The 22,859-nt window shown below is 38.8% G+C and overlaps 1 long non-coding RNA gene and 1 pseudogene across 2 annotated transcripts; one reads left to right on the top strand and one right to left on the bottom strand.

Annotated features, from left to right (window-relative positions):
- Positions 1 to 1,947: 1,947 nt before the first annotated feature.
- LOC143885958 (uncharacterized) lies at positions 1,948 to 9,371 on the bottom strand. The gene is made up of 4 exons (XR_013253665.1): positions 9,022 to 9,371; positions 8,665 to 8,730; positions 2,093 to 2,166; positions 1,948 to 2,005 (listed from the first exon to the last, which is right to left on the bottom strand). It is a non-coding gene; the product is annotated as an uncharacterized LOC143885958 (long non-coding RNA).
- A 7,651-nt stretch (positions 9,372 to 17,022) lies between these two features.
- On the top strand, positions 17,023 to 21,820 carry LOC143885951 (putative terpene synthase 2; annotated as a pseudogene). The gene is made up of 7 exons (XR_013253664.1): positions 17,023 to 17,237; positions 17,713 to 17,974; positions 18,089 to 18,461; positions 18,849 to 19,070; positions 19,914 to 20,052; positions 20,528 to 20,776; positions 21,370 to 21,820. The product of XR_013253664.1 is annotated as a putative terpene synthase 2 (transcript).
- Positions 21,821 to 22,859: the final 1,039 nt, after the last annotated feature.

The raw sequence follows: 22,859 nt of genomic DNA, 5'->3' as shown, positions 1-22,859 counted from the left end.
TGCACTATTTAATTTGGAGAAGAATACGACAAAAGAAAAGAAATAAATAGACGTTGTTGATAATTATTTTTTTGGAGAAGATAACGACGAAAGAAAGGAAGAAAATAGATGTTGTTGAGAAGTTTTTGGAGAAGATTAGAATGAAAGAAAGGAAGAAAATAGATGTTGTTGGGAAGATGAAACGATTTGCCACTTCAAATGGATCAGGTGAGGACGTAATTGAGATGCCTTTTCGAATCCCGACTCTCCGTCTAATATTGCAAATCATTGGAAATATTTAAAAACGCGAAATAGAGGGATTGCCATGTTGCCACGTAGATTTGAGGGAGGAAGGGGAGGGCTGCCACCTCAGCGGTGAACAGTAAACCCCCCTGCCTCTTTATTATATATAGATAGATTAGCTAAAAAAACTGAAGGTGTCAAAGTAATAAAACACTTGAAATACACTTGAAAATGTTTTTTTTTTTTTTGGATTTTTCACATGCTTGAAACACTGCATATGCACAATTTATACTAAAAAATCATGATCTAAACATGGAAAGAGCCATAAGAAGTAACAATATTGACCAAAAATAAACTGCCATTCACCTAAATGACTATAGAAGGTTAAAATTCATGAGGGAGGACCTAAAATGAAGCATTTATTTTGTTTCTTTAGTGGCCTAAGTTCAATGTTATGTAATTGCTTTTTATAGTAAGACTAATGCATCTCATTTATATCAGAAAACTTGTAGGCTGTACTATTTTTTTATCAATGCAATTTAGATCCAAGCAGATTAAAAACTCATATCCTATCAAAAGTGTGAAGTTATGGCTTATGAGTAAGATGATGAAGACTAAAAAAAATGTAGCTCAGCTCTATGTAGGAGGCAGCAACCTCAGAGTGCTTCTCATTTGTTCTGGCAATAAAGATATCCTAGAAAACAGACCACCATTCGAATAGGAAGGTACCAAGAGCATCAATCACTGAAAGCACATGCCAATCACAAAATCAAAATCAATCTAAATGAAAATGAATGACAAACCCAAAACCCAAAAAAGGGTTTAAAATCTCTATTCTTCATGAAAAATTTGGCATGATCTTACCAACAGGATATGAAGATACTTTTCCTTCTACTTGAAAAGCTTTTGCTGATTGTTGCAAATTCCTCTTCAGTAAATAATCATGAACGTACACATCTAACCGGTTTCCATTAATCGAATAAAGCAGAGGCAAAAAGAAAACATATAATATCCAAGAAACGAAGAGAACATATGTACATAAACCGACCCAATGAAACCCAGGCACTATAGGAAAATAAAAAAATAAAAGAAGCTAAAAAATCTCAAAATAGAAATAAAATTATAAAAGAAGAGAACATATGTACATAAACCGACCCAATGAAACCGAGGCACTACAGGAAGATAAAAAAATAAAAAAATAAAAAAAATAAAAATCTCAAAATAGAAATAAAATTATATAAATCAAATCCCAGCAAACAACAATAGCCCAGTTTAAAAACTAAAAATAAAATTGAGAGATGCGCCACTGAAAGAAAAAGGAAAGAAGCCAAAAAAAAAAAACTAAATATTTTTCTATTGGATTAATTGATTTTGATTGATAAAAACCAATAACTGTAAAATCTGGCACGATTTTTGCCTCTCTTAGAGGAAATAGAGGACAGGGCTAAGGGCTCCTCAATAGTTTTTCGCCATGTCAGGAGATCAGCCAATGCGGAAGCAGACACCCTTGCCAAGAAAGGAGTCTTTCGGGCCGCGTTTGAGTGCTTTGACTATCTACCTCCTTGAATTATTGTACTGCTATCTTTGTATTATCTTTGTTCCTTCAGGACCACCTTGGTTCTGTTTTTACATATATATATATATATATATATATATATATATATATTTGTTGCCCTTTTCAAAAAAATAAATCTGGCACGTACAATTATGCTAATGTAGAAGGGAAGAGAGATTACCTTAACAGCTTATTGTTTTCCATCAGTAATGCTTCTATATATAAAACCTGCTTCAACAGACAACGTTTGCAAAGTTATTCCTTTCTTACTTTCAAGGAAGTGTACCATAAGTAAATATCATATGGAATCCTTACCACTTTTCCATAGCTTCCACATCCTATCTTACATTCCCGAACATATTATTGATCATCTTCTTCCCATTAGCATGCTTTGAAAAAGAAAAAAATCCAGGTATCACTCATTGACATAAATATTACATGAAGATGAATGCCATAATAGTCAGCGGCATCAAAGTAGAGCAAAAAAATTAAAATTATAGATCCATTGACAACAATTCAAATTACTAAAAGATACAACCTTCCCCAACAAATAATAACACCATACCCTCTCTTCCCATCCCCTTATTTCCGAGGATCTGCAAATCTCGAGACCTGAAAATAATATTTTCAAGCGTATAGACTCCCTCAGATCTGGAGCTCTTCAGTTAGGCACAAAAAAATCTGATTCCGACCCTAGTACGCATTTTAGAAGAGGAACTAGACTTCATAAGATTATTCCAAACCCTCCTTCAGATTCTCCTAGAAAGAAGGCGTCAAAAAAGACCTTAATCCCCCCAATCCGCCCTTCTCCCCCACAGACCCCTTTTGATCCTGAAATTCTGAGCCATTTCAACCCCCCCCCCCCTGCCCCGAAGCTCAATCAGTTCATATCCCGTGAGAAACCTATTGTTCACAAATCACCCACAGAAATGAGGGAGGAGGCGAGGTTGAAGATGACTCCCCCAAACGGAAAGTTCTCTAATCTGATTGAGGTACCCTGTTCTTCTAGCTCCCTAGAAAAGGAAAGCCCAGTTGGGTTGGTCAAATTAAGGATATCTCAAATCGATTCAGTACACCAACTGGTTGGTCACACTCCTTACCCGGTCAATGCCGGTGAGTTAAACCTTAGCCCTTCTAGTAGCTCACCTGTTTTAAATCCCCGCCTCATTGCTGCTGGAAAATTTGAACCTAGCCGTATAGGCCGTGGTAAAAAATTGGCCTTCTCGAATGAAGACCAACCTGATTTCTTGGGACCACCAAATGAAGATTCTTCTCTCCAAATTTCAAATTCTAACTTTGGGGGGGAAAACCAGTCTGAAGAAAACTGGCCACAACTGCCTTCTTCCAATAACAGCCATGAATCTGCAGATCAAGGAAATAACCATGCCCCAAAAAGAAAAGAAAACTCATGGAGTTTCCTATTTGAAAATAAATCAGTTGGTATAAGCTCCAAACTTAGCTATTCCACTGAGCAAAAGCCCGAGTTTGACCTTGATTTTGAGGACGAAGAGCTGGAGGAAAATGATCGTAAATGGCAACATTCCCTAGTTGGCTATCTAATGGGTAAATGGCCTTACTTTGTGGCCTTAAAAGCCCACCTAAGCAGAAGCTGGAATCAAGGGTGAGTTCCAGATGTTCAATCTTCATCGAGGTTTTTTCCTCTTCCAATTCAACTTGTCGGAAGATTGTGAATCGGTTCTAGAAGACAGAAACTATAGCTTTGGAGGGCGTCCTCTTGTGCTTCGGAGATGGTCTCCGGATCTTGAACTCGAAAAACTCTCCCTTTCCTCCATCCCTATTTGGGTAAAATTCCATGGTCTTAATCTCATATTCTGGTCTGCCCACTGTCTCAGCAAAATAGCCAGCAAGATTGGAAACCCCCTCTACATGGATGCCCAAACGACTGGATCCACTAGGCTCAGCTATGCAAGGGTTTGTATAGAAGTAGAAGCAGGAATAGATCTCCCTGATCAGATTGAAATAAAGACCTCTCTAGGTACTACCTATCAAAAAGTGGAATACGAATGGAGGCCTCAATCCTGTAGTGAATGCAAAACTTTCAACCACTCAAACTCCTCTTGCCCGAAATCCCATCCCCCTCCACCTGGAAAGAACAAAGAGAAAGAATGGAGACCCATTCCAAACCAGGCCCCAATCCCTGAAAAGGTTACTATTAACCCTATATCAGAATCCTCATGATGTAGGAACCCCTACAAATCTCCCTGCAGGAATACGTCCCCCCCCCCCCTCCCCCGCCTCTTCAAAAAATGGTGACGAAATTCATAGTGCTGATCCAGGAAATCCTACCATACCTGTAACCAACCCATCAATAGATAACCATCAAAGGAGCATCATTTTGTTCAATCCGTATGCTATTCTTGCTGAAGCTGAAGAAGACATCCATGAAGATGAACCTTTTGAAGATGATTCCCTTGAAGAATCTCTCATTCCTGAGAACCCCATCTTGGCTATTGCCTGTCACACTTCTCCCACCTCCTCCAATGTCAAACCTAGCAGTATGGAATGTTAGGGGGATTGCCTCCCACTCCAAAAAGGAAGACATCACCCGGCTCATCCATACACACAACCTTCCCTTGTTTTGTCTTCTTGAGACTAAGGTTCATCAGCCTTCGTTTGTAAAAAATGTTTTCGACATAAACAACTGTTGGAGCTACCATGCTAATTACCTCCATACTATCAGAGGCAGAATCTGGTTGATTTGGAACCCCCTTATCGTCCAAGTTATCATCAGAAGCGAATCCGCCTAATTTGTGCATGCTGAAGTAACTCTAATCCAAACCCAATCTCAGTTCTACCTCACTGTTGTCTATGCCCGAAATTCGGGTCAGGAAAGAACCCCCCTGTGGCATGATCTCCAGAAACTTTCCCTTCAGACTCATGACCCATGGATTGTTCTTGGTGATTTCAATACCACCAGATTCCTTGATGAGAGACTTGGCGGTGCTGACCCAATTAACTCAGACCTCGATGATTTCAATCGCTGCATTGACAATTGTTCTCTCACAGATCTGCGATCAGTTGGCCAAACTCTCTCTTGGAATAATAGTGCAAAGACCACTGAAATCAAACTCATAAGGCTTGATAGGGATCTTGTAAACATTGAGTGGCTCTGCAAATTCCCCACCTCCTTTGCGGATTATAAAGCCCCAGGTCTTTCAGACCATTCTCTTATCATTGTGCAGATGATTCCCCCCTCCCCCTCTGGTAAAAGCCTTTCAGATTCATTAATGCCTGGCTTGATGATGACTCCCTTTTCGAACTTGTTGAAAGAGCTTGGTCAGTTGAGATTAATGGCAATCCGATGTTCATCGTGGCCACGAAGCTAAAGGAAGTTAAAAGACTCATAAAGATCTGGAATGCAAATGTCTTCAGCCGGATCGATATTAAAGCTCCCAGCCTCATAATCAAGCTAGAAGACATCCAAAATAGGTTGGCTACTAATCCTCTTGATCGAGAGCTCAGAATTGAAGAATCTCAAATCAAAGCTGACTACATCTCTATAGCTAATAAAGAGGAATCCCTATACAGACAAAAATCAAGGATTCAATGGTTAACTTTGGGCGACTCCAACTCTCAATTCTTCCACTCCGCTATAAAAGCCAAAAGAAACCAGAACTCTATTCATGGCATCAGCAACCCTGATGGGGAAGTTTCAACCGACCAAGCCCAGATTGCTAAATCCTTCACGGAATTCTTTTACCAGCTTCTCAATTCCCAGAGTACTAACAGAGTCTCTTCTCCTCCTACCCCTGACCCGAAAAACCATATCTCCTCTGTAGAAGTTGATTTCCTCACCAGACCATTCTCCCTTGATGAAATCAGATCTACTGTTTTCTCCATGGATGGAAACAAAGCCCCCGGCCCAGATGGTTTCAACGGGGAATTTTTCAAAGCTTTTTGGTATGTGATAGGACCAGACATCACAAGAGCCATCCTTCACTTCTTCAAGACTAGCAAGCTCCTTCCAGAAATAAATTCTACATTTATTGCTCTCATTCCAAAATGCCCTGAGGCCTCTTCCCCTGATAAATTCAGACCAATTTCCCTTTGCAACTTCATTTATAAGATAATTTCAAAGCTTATAGCCAACAGATTGAAGCCTCTCATGGACAAAATCATCAGCCCCTCTCAATAAGCTTTTGTGAAAGGTAGACTCATTCAGGACAATATCCTTTTAACCCATGATCTCTGCCATAACTTCCATCGAAACATTCTAAAAAACGCCATGTGCATCAAAATGGATCTCAAAAAAGCCTTTGATAGTGTTAAATTTGATTCCCTGCTTTCCTTCATGAAGAAAATTGGCTTTAATGAGATTTGGTGTGGGTGGATATTCCAATGCATATCCACTCCCTCCTTCTCGGTTCTTATAAATGGCTCCCCTATAGGCTTCTTCCAATCCTCCAATGGCCTCCGTCAGGGCGACCCCCTCTCCCCTCTTCTCTTTTGTATCGTGATGGAGATGTTCTCCTGCATCTTACTCTCAGCCTCATCCCTGGGAACGATTACCACCCCTTTCTGCAAAGAATCTGTATCTATAACCCATATTTTTTTTGCAGATGATGTTATGGTCTTCACTAAGGCTGCTACTGTTGATGCAAGAGGCCTTCTAGATTGCATTAATGTATTCAAAGCCTGCTCGGGACTTGAAGTTAACCTATCTAAATCAGAAATTTTCTTCTCTGGAACAGATAACAATCTGAAGGACTCGATCTGCACTTTTCTCAACATGTTGGAAGGCAATCTTCCAATCAAATACCTGGGGCTCCCATTAGTTACATCCAGGTTAACCTCCAAAGATTGCAAGCCTTTGATTGATAAAGTTAAGAAAAGAATTCTTTCCTGGTCCAGTATATTTCTCTCTAGAGTTGGGCGTATTGAGCTAGTGAAATCCGTCTTGAACTCATTTCAAATTTACTGGTCGGCTTCCTTTCACATTCCAAAAGCGACCCTCAACGATATAGAAAAGATATTCAGAAATTTTATTTGGTGTGGTTGCAATCCATAGAAGAAATACCATCCTCTGCCTTGGAGTGACATTTGCACTCCTAAAGTAGAAGGTGGAGCTGGCTTGAGATCCCTCTCAGATATAAACAGAGCATTCCAAATCAAGCAGGTATGGAATATAACCCAGAACAGAAACACTCCCTGGAATCACTGGTTCAATGCAAAATATATTAGAAATAGGAATTTTTGGCTTATCAAGATGCCCCGCAACCCATCTTGGGCTGTCCGGAGTATCCTAAAAGCTCGTGACAATGCTAGGCCCCATTTCTGCTATGTTGTGGGTGATGGTGCTAGCATAAACTTCTGGTTTCAACCTTGGGTCCCGTCTGGTGTCATTATTTCTCAACCTTCCATGGGCCCCTTTTTCAATGTTATTCCGAGCAATTTCTCTGTTAAGGATGTAATAGAGTTTGGAAAATGGGACTCCATTCAATCAGATTCATACCTCAGAGAGCTGAAACACATCACTTCTGATGCTATTTTCTCTCAAACCTCCTCTGATCGTCCAATTTGGAAACCAACAAATGATGGTATCTTCACTGTAAAATTAGCCTGGAATACCATCAGATCCCAAAAAGCCAAAGTCGATTGGTCTTCTTCTATATGGTTCCCTGGTAACATACCGCGTCATAGTTTCATCGCTTGGCAAGCAATTAAAAACAAATTATGCACAAGAGATCGCCTTCCCTTCCTGAATGGCCAAGACGATCTTAGATGTCCTCTTTGTCACGCCGAACCTGAAACTAGAGATCACCTGTTCTTCTCTTGCTCCTACTCCGCCTGGATTTGGAGATTGGTGCTTTGGAGAATCTCCAAGAGGAAAAAACAGAAGAAAAGTTTAGGTGAAGAAGAATTATGGCTTCGATCCTCCTTCCCAGGTAAAGGACAAGCTACAATCTCTGTTAGAATTCTCTTTGCTTCCTCTATCTATCACATTTGGTGTGAGAGGAACGCTAGAATCCATAATGAAAAATGTACTCACAAGCAGGACCTCCTCAAGCAAATTCTCTCAACCTCTCGCACAAAAATACTGTTCCTTAGGCTTTCAGACTCACCCTCATAGGCCAGCTCCAAAATTGCGGCAAACTTGTCGCTCCCCGTTTTCCAACAACCCAAAACCTCAAAATTATGTCGATAGATCCCCCCCGACCTCAGCCACCATAAACTAAATACTGATGCATCCCTCATGGACAACTCTGGATCTGTTGGGGGCCTTATTAGAGACCATCTCAGCTGCTCCATTGGCCTATTCTCGGAAATCGTCCCTCCTGAAGCTATTCATCACCTGGAGATCGAAGCCATCCTTCACGGTCTAAAACTAGCAGAGAATCTCAGCATCCACAGCTTATGGATTGAATCTGACTCAATCCATGCAGTCAAAGTGATTGAAGGCACCGAAGCTTGCCCTTGGAGGAAATTCCAAACTCTAACCATGATCCACAGTAAGCTCAGAAATCTAAACTCTTGGAAAATTTCCCATATTTGGAGAGAAGGAAATGCAGCAGCAGACATCCTTTCTAAACAGGATTATTTTTGTAAGGGTGATAATCTCCCCCCTAATTTTTTGTCCCCCTCCCTTGTAGAGGTCTTGTCCTCGGACTCTTTGGGGTCCCTCTATGAAAGATTGTAATATGTTTTTTTCTCAATATATCTGGTAGGGGTTTGCCTAACCCCAGCTTGCCCATCAAAAAATAATAATAATAATAATACCCCAACAAATAATACTGATGAAAATTGTCAATATCTACAGGCGGAATTCTAAAAGAACTGCACTATTCCTTATTGAATTCAAAAATATTATAACACATGAAATGAGTCAAAACATAAAATCATGCAGGAATGTGTGCAATGTGTTTTACCTGACTCCGCCTAAGGCGTGTTGTTCCTTTCACAGGAACTTCTCTGCAAATCACTCGTTTTTTCTCCTGAAAAATGGCAATTTTTTTGTAAAAAAAAATCATTCAACATGCATGCCTAAGAGAATTGATCTGATAACTGGCAAACATAATCCACCAACTCGTCAAATTTCCTCAGGCTAACAAAATTTTTAAATTAGAATTATACAAATTTTAAAAAAATTTGTAAATTTGATTATAGAGATAATCAAAGAAATCTGATTTTTTAAATTTAAGAAAAAATCAGAGGGTGTGGTTTTAGTTGAGAACAAAAAAGAAAGAAAAATAAATAAAAATCTGAAAAATAAAGACTGGTAATACCTGCAATGAGAAAGACGTTGTGATGGGCGGCAGTGAGCAGAGGAGTGTGTTAATGAGCAGAGGTTTTTTGTATATATTAGAGAGAGACGATGGTTTATGGCGGTTCCATAGGGAAATTGTACATAGGGAATTAGAAGGGGAGAATGTTCTTGATAACCACGGCTTCCTTTTACGCAGGGAGAATCTACCGTCAATTAAAGCAAATCATTAATTTAAGCAAATCCGCTCCTATTCTTCTGGTAATTTAATTTGTTTTGCATACTCCTTTTAATTTGGATCCTACGCAAAGAGGAGAGAGAGATGCCCAAAAATGAAAAATTCCTCTATTCACGGAGAGATGGAAGGAAAACTCCCTGTTGTTCAATGCAAGAAAGAGTCCTAAATAAAAATCAGCATAAAATTAGGAATCCAATACATTTAAGATTTTCTTCTTTTTAGGAAACTAATTCGTTTATTCTTTGCGTCTTCTTATGGAGAGTGCCACGTTGTGGGTATAGAAGGGGTGCCACTTGGTGCATCCTCGTTTTCCACATTTAAAACGTAACTAATAGGGAGAGAGATTATAGGAGAGTTAATTGGAATTCCTTTTCAATTTAGAGAATGAGAGATTCTAGGGAGAGAAATGGTGAGATTTTTTCTACAATCCATATATAACAATTTTTCGTACATGGCATTATTGAGAGAGTTTTACGTTTGTGGAAGAGGCGTGCCACGTGGCGCAACCACGTTTTTTAGGATTCCGTTTTACTATTATATTATATGATGTCACTCTTAAACCATTAAGCAAGATTTTTTCTTCTACATTTTCATTCAGCCTCTCTCCCCTTTATTTCTCATTTCCTATGTTTGGGTCTCTAGAAATAAATTAATAGGTTTATGGTTAGCAAATCAGAAATTTTCTACAATCATCTACTTGCGAAGAAGGATCAAGTTGTCTCAACTTGACAGGGTCAAGTTGTTGAGAAAACAAATATAACCTAGGAGAATTTATATGATGCACGACTGTCAAAATAGCAAGGGCTAGGCTTGTAATTTACCCGGTCGGCCATAATATAAAAACTCTATAACCTAGGTAATCTTAGTCGCATAATGACCTGACTGAATTTTTGATCGAGTTGAGTCAGCTTAGACAAGTTTGGAGCTGATCTGACTAATTTTAGTACCATGATTATGTAAATTCGGTATGCATTTATCCCTATTTTTGTGAAACAGTTTATGTACTGTGTGTACCAAAAAAGGAGTTTTTATATGGTATAAACCCTTATAGTCCCGTATTTTTCAAAAAGTACTGTACGGACGACACTATTGGATGATCCAAGCTGTCCATGTGATGGGCCATAACTAAAATAGGTTGTGCTAAAAAATCAATTCTATAAGATGATCTCAACCGTCCGATCTATAGAGGAACTGCATATTATGCAAAACTCTATAGATCGGGGGGCTAGGATCATCCTATGGAAATGATTTTTGGGGTACAACTTATTTACGTTGTGTTCCATCACATGGACAGTTTGGATCATTCTATAGTGTGGTCCGTACAATACGTTTTGAAAAATAAGGGACTGTAAGGGCTTACGCCATATAAAATCTCCCAAAAAAGATAATGTTATTGATCAATGATTAATGCACTTTTTGGGTCATGCAAGTGTTTTGATGCAGCCCCTATGCATGTGAGAGACAAGCTAGACCATTCAACGGCTTTAAGAAGATCATCCCTCATTCGAGCACAACAAAAGGCCCAAGCTCAACTTGAATCCACAAAGCATAAAGGCCAGCTCCAGCCCAAGATCATGGGCACGGCAATTTAGGCCTAATCCAGTTGCATTTTCGTCATAATGAACCTGGCAATTGTTATGCACATTTTTGGAACTCAAGATGGACGAATCAGAGAAAATGCTTAACTAAGAAGTTGTAGGTCTTTGAATTATTTTTGTAACGGATGTTTATGGTCTTAATTTGGCCCAGTGGTTGAAGAGTTATGGCTATTTTGGTAGACTGTGTTTGCTAGCTTTGACTAGTTAATGTGTTTAGAGTTCCTAAGCTATTAATGATGTATGTGAGTCCCTAAACTAGTTAGTGGACTAATTTGAACGAATTTTCTCATGTATTTCTCTATTTGAAGAGTATCAAACATATGTAATGGAGTTTTTAGTGAATATTAAATGAAAAATTGCTTATTGCATTTTCCCTTGAACCATGAAGAGTTCATCCTTAAAACCTAGAAGAATTTCACTCATTCCCTGAAGAGTAGGAGCTTTCCTCTATTATTTGCATCCTTGAAGAGTTGCAAACCATCAATCTTGAAGAATTGATGTTATCCACCTTCTTTGGCAACCTAGAAGAGTAGTCATTCAAGTTGTTACCTTTACCCAGATTTTAGTCTTTGCTGGACCACCCACTGTATTGTTTTGAGAAAACTTTCTCATCAAAGTTCTAAATCATTGAGTCCTTGAAAGTTAGATTTTGGAATCAGGTCATTCCGACCTATATTGAAGGAGATACGCCCATTTTACCGAACTCGTATGAATCTGTTTTCTTGTATCCAAGTCATTGTGTAATTGAGTGTCTTTCTTTGTCACTCTCCCGATCCTTAGTCCAAGAAGCCTAGGAGAGGCTTGAACCATTTTGGTATCAAAGCTTTGGAGGAGAGGACAATGCCTCCAAAACAAGCCCGACGTCGAGGTGGTAGAACAATTCCCTTGGATGAAGTACACACTTGCTAAAAACTTGCAACAGCATATGCAACAACAAATCAATGATTTGACTCAAGAAGTTGAACGTCTTCGTGCTGAAGCAAACAATCCTCTACCCTATTCCAGATCCGGAAGAACCAATGATGACTCCTCTTCTTCAGAAAGTGTTCAATTTGTGTGACAAGGAAGGCACCCTCAACTCCACACACAAGGTGTTCGAGAACTGGATTGGGAAAAGAAAATCAAGAGAGACATTCCAGAATTTCTAGGAACTGATTCCCCTGATGAAATCATTGATTGGTTAACCCTTGTGAATGAAGTTTTTGAGCATAGAAATTTCCCGGAAGAGCGTCGTGTTGGCATCATTGCCATGCGATTCTGAGGCAAGGCCATAGCTTGGTGGAGACGTGAGAAGCAAACCCGCCACTCCGCCGGCAAAGATCCTATCACTCGATGGAGAAAGATGGAGGACAAGATCCGTAAGCACTTCCTTCCCAGAGGTTATAAGAGAGATTTGTACTAACGGCACCAAAATTTGAGGCAAGGAACACGAATAGTAGACCAATACACCAATGAATTCAATGAGTTGGTAATTCGCAACAATATTCAAGACCCGGAGGAGATGCTCGTGAACAAGTATTTAGGAGGCCTTCAACTTCATATCCAAGACACCCTTGATGTTCTTGAGATTTGGGATTTGGGAGATGCACATCAAAGAGCTCTCAAGGTGGAGCGTTTGCGCTCTCGGAAGCCACAATCCACATCTTTCACAAACCGAACAGTTCAAGGTTCGGTTGGCACCATCAAAGCCGGCAACACAAGTGCACACCCCACTAGCATCAACAAAGCCCCTACTCAGCCCAAAGTTTATAATCAGCCCCCTCCTACCAGTCAAAGCTCTACAACCTGTATTCATTGCTATTCATGTGGAGCATTCGCACTCTCGAAAGCCACAATCCACATCTTTCACAAACCGAACAGTTCAAGGTTCGGTTGGCACCACCAAAGCCGGCAACACAAGTGCACACCCCACTAGCATCAACAAAGCCCCTACTCAGCCCAAAATTTATAATCAGCCCCCTCCTACCAGTCAAAGCTCTACAACCGGTATTCATTGCTATTCATGTGGTGAGATAGGACATCGTGCTAGCAATTGTCGGAAGCGACAAGGAGGTAAAGCATTACTTGTGGAAAATGAATCTGATGATCCGGATGAGGAAGATGCTGATATTGGCCCAAAGTATGATGAAAGTAACTCATTTAATGAGCAAGCGCTTAACGCCGATACCGGTGAGTTCCTTATGATGCGGAAAATTTTTCTTACTCCAAAACAAGAAACTGAAAAATTTCCACCAATCTATGATGAATATTCAGAAGATGGATATCTAATCTTTCCTAAAATTTCCAATGGTGAGTCATTGACTTTTGATGGTGGCAAAAAGCTCAACAATTCACTTAAAGAAATGATTGAGGTGCCATACGGAATATTGAAGAAAGAACTCATAAAAATTGGATTGGACAACACAACGGGTGAACTAATGGAGATTGAAGAGTTAGGTGGGTGGAAACATATTACATCTATTTCTTCATCCATTTACACTGATCCATTTTTATTCGATCCAACATTGAAGCCTATAGCGTATATTCATAAATTCAAGCATATTCAAGAAGGAGAGGGATTCTATTTTTTTCTTTGGAATTATTCAATAACATTTGATCCTCAAGAGTTTAAGATGATTAACATTCTTCGGCACTTCAAAACTCGAGGACGAGTATTCTTGAATAAGGAAATTTTAGAAAAATTCAAGATCATGTGGATGGTCAATAACTTAACACCTTATGTGAGAAATTCAACCAATGATGAAGACTCAAATTCAGAGACGAATTCTTTCAAACGAGGGGGGAATGATGCAGCCCCTATCCATGTGAGAGGCAAGCTAGACCATCCAACAGCTTTAAGAAGATCATCCCTCATTCGAGCACAACAAAAGGCCCAAGCCCAACTTGAATCCACAAAGCATAAAGGCCAGCTCCAGCCCAAGATCATGGACATGCCAATTCAGGCCTGATCCAGTTGCTTTTTCGTCATAATGAACCTGGTTAATTTGGATGCACGTTTTTGGACCTCAAGCTGGACGAATCCGAGAAAATGCTTAACTAAGAAGTTGTAGGTCTTTGAATTATCTTTCCAACGGATATTCATGGTCTTAATTTGGCCCAGTAGTTGAAGCGTAGACTATGTTTGCTAGCTTTGACTAGTTAATGTGTTTAGAGTTCCTAAGCTATTAATAATGTATGTGATTCCCTAAACTAGTTAGTGGACTAGTTTGAATGAATTTTCTCATGAATTTCTCTATTTGAAGAGTATCAAACATATGTAATGGAGTTTTTAGTGAATATTGAATGAAAATTTGTTTATTGCATTTTTCCTTGAACCTTGAAGAGTTCATCCTTGAAACCTAGAAGAGTTTCACTCCTTCCTTGAAGAGTAGGAGCTTTCCTCTATTGTTTGCATCTTTGAAGAGTTTTAAACCATCAATCTTGAATAAATGATGTTATCCACCTTCCATTGCAACCTAGAAGAGTAGCCATTCAAGTTGTTACCTTTATCCAGATTTTAGTTTTTGCTGGACCACCCACTTCCATCTTATTTTCAAGTGCCTTACAGTATTATTTTAAGAAAACTTTATTCATCAACGTTCTAGATCATTGAGTCCTTGAAATTTTGGTTTTGGAATCAGGTCATTTCGACCTATATTGAAGGAAATACGCCCAATTTACCGAACTAGCATGAATCTGTTTTCTTGTATCCAAGTCATTGTGCAATTGAGTGTCTTTCTTTGTCACTCTCCCGATCCTTAGTCCAAAAAGCCTAGGAGAGGCTTGCATCATTTTGGTATCAGAGCTTTGGAGGAGAGGACAATGCCTCCAAGACAAGCCCGACGTCAAGGTGGTAGAACAATTCCCTTGGATGAAGTACACACACTTGCTGAAAACTTGCAGCAACATATGCAACAACAAATCAATTATTTGACTCGAGAAGTTGAACGTCTTCGTGCTGAAGCAAACAATCCTCCACCCCATTCCAAATCCGGAAGAACCAATGGTGATTCTTCTTCTTCAGAAAGTGTTCAATCTTTGCAACAAAGAAGATGCCCTCAACCCCACACCGAAGGTGTTCAAGAACCGGATATAGAGAAAGAGATGGAAACCGTCCATGTGATGGAACACAACATGGACGAAAAGTGTTCAATCTCTATAGGTTGATCCAAACCGTCCATGTGATGGAACACAACATACATAGGTTGTGCCCAAAAAATCATTTCCATAGGCTGATCCTAACCCTCCAATCTATAGAGGTTTCCATCATATGTTGTTCCTCTTAAATCGAATGGTTAAGATCACCCTATAGATTTTTTCTCTAAAAAGCATAAAGGAGGGGGGTAAGATTGAAATTAAGTGGCTGTCATGGGTGCCTTTGTTAAAAAGTATAAAGGAGGGGTAGGATTGAAAATATGTAGGTTGAATGGGGCCTTTGTTAAAAAAAAGTCAAAAAAGGTGATGCGGAAAATAATTTCTAAAGAAAAAGTTTTCATGTTTGGCTGGAAAAGGCGAATGACATTTTGGAATCGTACAAGCTTAGTATAGATAGATAGATATGAATAGGTGACGATAGCCACAGAGGTTAAGTTTTTGGCAGGAAGATATTTCCCTATGAATAGGTGACGATAGCCACAGAGTTAAGTTTTTGGCAGTTTCTGACTTATTCTGTAACTTTATTTGAAGCGGCTGTTGTCATATGCAAAAGCTGAGATTTTATATGGTGTAAGCCCCTTGTAGTCCCATATTTTTTCAAAAGTATCGTACCGACCACAACATAGGATGTATTAGGGGTGCAAGTTTGGCCTTGTCAGCCCTGACCCACCCTGAGCCCGAAGAGGGTCACGGCTGGATTTTCCAACCCTGAGGGCGGGTTAGGGTTCATTTTTTTAGACCACGACTCAGGTCGGGTCAGGTTCTGGATTAATGCCTCGGGTCACCCTGACCCGGTCCGACCCTAAGTTTTCTATTATAGAATTGAACCATTTGTGCATGTTTCTTTTGCTAATGTTCTCTATTGTCTCTATTGCCCGTCATGTCGTTGAATTCATATTGTCTAATTTTGTTCCCTTTCTCTGTTTATTGGTCATTTTGTTCTATATGATAAGTGGTTTCTTTATTTTTGACACTCTTAACAGGTATTTGCCCTAGGGTCAAGTAGGGCTGGCCCTGCCCAATCAGGGCGGGCCAGGGCCAGCACTGAGCCCTGTAGAGCGGGCAATGGGTTGAGGTCTTTCGGCCCTGACTCAGGTCAGGGCCGAGATAATGGGATCCAGGGTTGGGCTTGGGTTTTGAAAAACCCGACCCAACCGGACCCTGTTGCAGCCCTAGGATGTATGATGTTCCAAACAATCCATTTGATAGAACACACCGTAAATAGATTGTTATCGAAAAATCAATTCTATAGGATGATCACAGCCCTCCGATCTACAAAAGTTTCATAATATGCAGTTCCTCTATAGATCGGAGGGTTGGGATCGTCCTATAGAAATGATTATTTTTTGCGCACGACCTATTTACCTTGCGTACCATAAGGTGGACGGTTTGGATCATTGTATAGTGTGGTCCGTATAATAGTTTTTGGAAAAATACGGAACTACATGGGCTTACACCATATAAAAAGTCGCAGAAGCGAGCCGTGAAAGGTTTTCCTCTAAAGTGTACGGCTGTTCACATAAAAGATGCAGAGTCAAAAAGCAGTGAAGGAAAAAATTAAAGCTTTGAGGACAGCTGTACGCTGAGTGAAGTGAAGAGTACATGTGGCATGATTTTTTGGACGCTTCCGCTTACGCCATATAAAATCTCCCAAAAAAAGAAAACATCATTGATCAATTATTATATTAATACACAGACACGTTTTTTCCTTTTATATGATTCGTGCTGGTGTTATGGATCATGTGGTTGTATTTATCTTTCACATAAATCACGTTTTTGATCTCTTATCTCTCTTATAAATGGAGGCAGTAAATTAGGTAGATAATAATTGTCTTTCTTCTTTGTTATTTCTTGTGTCGAGTAAATTAGGTAGATAATAATTGTCTTCTTCTTTGTTATTTCTTGTGTCGAGTAAATTAGGTAGATAATAAATTGTCTCTCTTCTTTGCTATTTCATGTCAGTATTAGATGTCATTAGTTTATTTTCCAACCTATAATACTGATTTTTAATTATTCCAGTTCTCTATTTCCTGCTTATAAATACCGATTCTTGTGACACCTCTATTCCAAAATACATTACCGCCCTTATATTCCTTTGTTTTATTTCCCAACCTTGGCATTACTATGGATCTTGTAACTGCAACCCCTTCTTTTGGTTCCATCATCAATTCACTAGAAGATGGGAAGCCACAAATCAACCGCAAATTAGAAGTTTTTCACCCAAGCGTTTGGGGAGATCACTTCCTCGCCTACTCTCATGATCAAAATGTAAGCAGGGAGAGAGGGTTCGTTAAAAATTCAATTATCACCTTTCATTATGACAGATATCGAAAGTTGTGTAGCTAATGTGTCTTGATAGAACGCAGGGATTTGCTAGGGTCCATCGCAAATGGCATTTCACAGCTGGTCTGTCGCTTGTCTCACAAGCGACAGACCAGCTGTGAAATGCCATTTGCGATGGACGCTAGCAATTCCCTAGAACACATGATGATAGTTAATGCTCAATTCAATGGTTTTTTTTTTTTTTTTGTATACTCACCTCTTTTTCCTTCTATTATACCAATTTATCAAGTTACGGTCAGAAAAGAAGGAAAAAGGATCATCGTAGAATTTAGCAGAATATAAAATTTAAGGTTTATGTTTACAGTCGGGAAGTATGAGTTAGCGAGATCAATTAAGTTGAATTATAGCCTTTCATAATTACCATAGCTAATGTATTTGTTCTTTAAATGGTACCATGTAGAAGTTGGATGCATGGAGTAAGAGGGTTGAAGAATTGAAGGAAGAAGTGAATAGAATGTTATCCAGAGCTAAGGGGTCACAACAAGAAATTGAGTTGATTGACGTGCTTCAACGTCTTGGAGTGGCATATCACTTTGAAAAGGAGATCGATGAAGCACTACAACAAAAATTTGAATCTCATACAGATGATGTTGATGATGATTTGTTTGTGGTTGCTCTCCGATTTTGACTGCTAAGACAACATGGGTTTAATGTGTCTTCAGGTAAATATTTTTTCATTAGTTTGTTTTCTTCTTTCCGAGAACTTGTGCTACGTCTCACACAAGTTTTCTCATTGATAATTTAAAACATGACTTTGTTGAGTGTTGATGAAATAGATGTATTTTACAAGTTCCATGACGAGGAGGGAAAGTTCAATGAGGCCTTAATTAAAGATGTGAGGGGACTGTTAAGCTTGTATGAAGCCGCACATCTCAGCACAGAAGGAGAGGATCTATTAGACGAGGCCCTTATATTTACGCAGAAACACCTTAAGTCTGGTATAAGCAATCTCGATTCTAAACTTGCAACACAGATAGAACACGACTTAGAGATGCCCTTGTGGAAGAGTGTCCAAAGGCTAGAGCATAGGCATTACATATCTGTATACGAAGAAGAGAAGGGACGAAATGTTGTTGTGCTAGAGCTTGCAAAGCTGGATTTCAATCTTTTACAATCGTTACACCAGAGAGAGTTAAAGGATCTTACGAGGTGAGTTTATATTAACTATATATGTTACGGAGCTATAGAAAAACCATCAAAGCTGGTGGCACTCCATATATTAAAAATGGAGAAATTATATGGTGCCCGACAGCCAAGTCCCATGTATGGTACTACGATGAAGTACCGCCATTGATATTTAATCCAACAGCAGCCCAATTTTAAATGAGTCAAATATCAAGGGCGGTACCTCTCGCACAGGACTTCACTGTCGGCCACCATATAAATCTCTAAAAAATGAGTTCTTCATCATCATATTATCTATTCTAGATATAATGGGAACACTGATGTTTTTATTGTATTAGGTATTAGATGAAATGAAACATGCCACATTAGATTCACTCAGGTTAAAATAGACTATATTGATATACCTTACAGGTGGTGGAAGGACATGGATCTTATAGGAAGCATACCTTATGCTAGAGACCGAATAACGGAATTGTACTTTTTTTGGGCGATTGGGGTGCATTTTGAACCGCAACACTCTCGAGCTAGAATAATGGCTTCCAAAATGTTGGCCATGATATCAGTGATTGATGACATTTACGATGTGTACGGTGAATTTGAGGAACTACAACTATTCACGGAGGCACTCAATAGGTACTCGACTTACGTGTATCTTTTATTTCTATTGCTTTGAATAGAGACTACTATTTTATAGCATTTTGGTTAATATGCCAAAGGACTATAACATGTTACATCGCAACTTATACGAGACCCTCATCACAAAATACAATACAACACTAAATGTTGCCACCACCCTTACATATACATCTTTGCAGACCATGAGACTAAAATTCAGGGATTATTTGTTTCCCCAAACCAAAAGAGAAGTAAAGTGGGCCCTGAGAGGGAGACATGATAATGCCGCGAATGAGGAGATTGGTTAGATGATGCATTAAAAAGACAGGAAAATAGATTCCTGTTAAAATTAGGAATTTTTTCCACCATTTTCTCCTCACTCACCACCTCCTCAAATCTCTCTCTCCCACTTCCGTATCACTCTTCCACTCATGCTAGGTAGAGAAATATTCCATGAAATATTTTTCATTGTTTCCCAACATGCCCTTAGACATCCTTTGAATTTTCATCTCATATACTATATGGCTCTCTCTCTCTCTCTCTCTCTCTCTCTCTCTCTCTCTCTCTCTTCCATTCTCTTTTCTTCTGAAGATACAAACTAACAGGCCATTTGCCAAACAACAACAGAGTATCACCCAAGGTACGTATATAATGCTGATATTGTGCTAGAAAGGTGATGGAAAAATATTACCCACGATAGTCCATATATATCCTTATGATTTTTAACTGAGGAAATTGATGAGTTTTATAAGTTAGTCCACATGTCTACCACCATATCTTGTAAGAAAATGACTTCTTAGTTTCATTTGGCAATCATTTATAGGCCAGGTACTGATATTGTGAATGGCTAATTAATTTCAGGTGGGATGTTGAGTCAGCACATCAGCTTCCAAAATACATGAAAGTGTGCTATCTTGCGTTGTTGAGTACTGTCAAGGAAATAGAAGAGGAACTTGCAGCTGATGGAAAGTCTTATCGTGTACCATACTTAATAGAAGCAGTATGACATCTTAACATACATAAAATTTGAGCCATATTAAGAACATTTAAATTAGGCTACAGATATTGCCAATACCATGTTTTGATAATTGCACTCACTCATCTAGTCTTTTATTATATAAACGGCTGGCAAACGTTATTGCAGTTCCCAAAAATCAATCAAAAGCAAAAAGAAAAGATAACTTGAATTTTATACAATTATTAAACATGGGAGTGCCAACATCAACATCCTTGAGTTGTTTTGGGAAGATAACCTTGTGTTTCCTTTTCGATGATAATTTTTCGGGAAACATATATTTACACCCCCTCTAGTTTCTGACACATACACCTTGTGTTTTTCGGGAAACATATATTTTCAAGATAACCTTGTGTTTCCTTTAAACATATATGTGTCAGAAGCTAGAGGGGGTGTAAATGTATTTTTCCCTGATTTTTATGTTCTAATATTATGGTTGAACAACTTGCTCTTATCGCAGATGAAATGGTTAACAGGAGCATACTTTAATGAAGCTGTATGGTATAACAAGGGATATGTACCTCTATTCAATGAGCATTTAACCCTCTCATTGATCAGTTGCGGTTACCCAAGTATTACTATCCTCACTTTTGTTGGGATGGATGAAATTGCAACAAAGGAGGCATTTGATTGGGCAAGCACAAGGCCCAAGATTGTTATGGATGCATCAATAGTTAACCGACTCCGAGATGACATCGTGGGAAGCAAGGTAGGATGCTAATTTACACGAAACATTTACAGTAATATTGTGAAAAAAAAAAAAAAAAAAACTCAGTGGACTTTATAATATTATGAATCCTTGAAGGGAAGTGATATATTCGCCCCTTTGGATTACTTGTGACACCCAGCAGTAGTGTATAAAGGACAGCGGACGGGCTGATACACTGCTGCTGGGTGTCCCAAGTAATCAAAAGGGGCGGATATATCACTTCCCATCCTTAAAACAACCTTCATATTCTTGTCATGTCTCATGACTATTTTAATGACAAACTACCTTCTCATTACAATAACATTCTAATCCCCCACAAACTAATTACCTCTAATTTCTTAAGAGATTGCTAACTGTACTAGAGTTAAAAGCTAATCCAACTAAATAAAACTTAGGGATGTGCCTATATCGAAATCAGAAGGTGTTTTATGTCCAGCCATTGAGTTATGAGTTGAGTAAGTCTTTTTAACCCAAAAAAAAAATCATAATACATGGATCAACTAATTTAAGTAACATGAGACAAGAAGATAAAATGTGTAATTGTTTTTTGTATTGATTTTAATATTATTTTTATGTATCATTGACATTTGAAGTTTGAACAAGAACGAGGGCATGTTGTATCATCTCTCGAATGCTATGTCAAGGAGCATGGGTGCTCAGAGCAGGAGGCGTGTGATAAGTTGCAAGAATTGATTAAGATTGCATGGAAAGGCCTAAGTCAAGCCTGCCTTGACCCTCCTGTCTCACTTGCTCTCCTTATGCCAATTGTGAATCTCGCACGTGTTATGGAAGTATTGTACAAAAATGATGATGGATACACATTTGCCGAAGGCAAGACCAAAGAGCGGATCATCGCATTGTTTGTTGAACCGATTGCCCTTTAAGAATAGATGTGGTTCACTTAGTTTTATGGCCGGTTTAAATGTGCCTCAATAAAGGATTGATTATCTTACTATTGGATGTAATATGTAATAGCATTGATAGTACTTTGTGTTTACTATGCTGTCTAAATTGGTGGATAATAATATGTAAAAGGGTTACTAATGTTGTACGTGTGTGTAGTATCTTCTCTGGTTGTATTGTGTGTTTTGTCACAAAGTGAATACTTTCTTTAGAGAGACCTAAGGAACATGTTTATAGCAAAGCTCGTAGTTTATCTTTACACTTATTAAAAGATTAAGTGTAAAATCCATCACCTAAATAAAAAATCAGTCACCTATAAGAAATTATCCGGAAAAATCTTCATCATCAATAAAAGGCGTCACTAAGGGGCCGTTTGGATACGCGGATTTTAGAATCCAAATTTTATTTTGAAAACAGTGTAAAATAGGGTTGATGATCAAGCTGTTGTATGCTATCCTGACAGCGTTTCTTGAATTTTAAAGAAGAAATCAAGGTTTTAGAAATCTCTCCCTCATCCTGAGATTTCTAAAACCTGGAAACATATGATCTGCTCCTCTCTTGCTGACAGAAAGAAGGGGGAGAAATCAGAAAACGACGGTTGATCCGCTTCTTCTCTTGTCTCTCATTTACAATTTTGAAGAAATTCCGGATTCTAAAATCCGCATATCCATTCCATCTAACCAATCCCCATTTCCCACCTTAATTTCGTATCCCTTATGCCTCCAAAGAGTCGAAAAGGAATGGAAATTTCCTCCAACGTTCTATAAATACCCACCCCTCTCCCTTATTTTACGATCAAGCAAAAATGTCCCCCTCTCCTAGCCATTAAGAAAAGCATTCGTCCATAGTCCATACCCTCTCTCTCCTCTAGAAAAACCAACCCAATTTCACATTCCCATTCCCCCCACCCAATGCGTCGAAAGCGTTGGGATGGGCGGATCTTCACAAATCGTTAGGAAAGGTAGGTAAGTTCCGCCTTTTTAGGAAAATTTATTTTTATCTTGATTTTGGTAGAATCCATGCTTAAAGTTGTAAAAACTGTTACAGTCCATGTTTCATATTAACTTTTGGTAGAATCCATGATTAACTTTGTTAAAATTGTTAGAATCCATGTTAACTTATTTCCATATATATTAATTTTGTTAGAATCCATGTTAAAATATTTAGATACATGTTTCTC

The sequence above is a fragment of the Tasmannia lanceolata genome, unplaced genomic scaffold, assembly GCF_043159265.1.
Source record: "Tasmannia lanceolata isolate RefF3 unplaced genomic scaffold, GAP_Taslan_0.1 ptg000002l, whole genome shotgun sequence".
Classification (NCBI taxonomy): Eukaryota; Viridiplantae; Streptophyta; class Magnoliopsida; order Canellales; family Winteraceae; genus Tasmannia; species Tasmannia lanceolata.
This window is presented reverse-complemented; position numbering and strand designations above follow the sequence as displayed.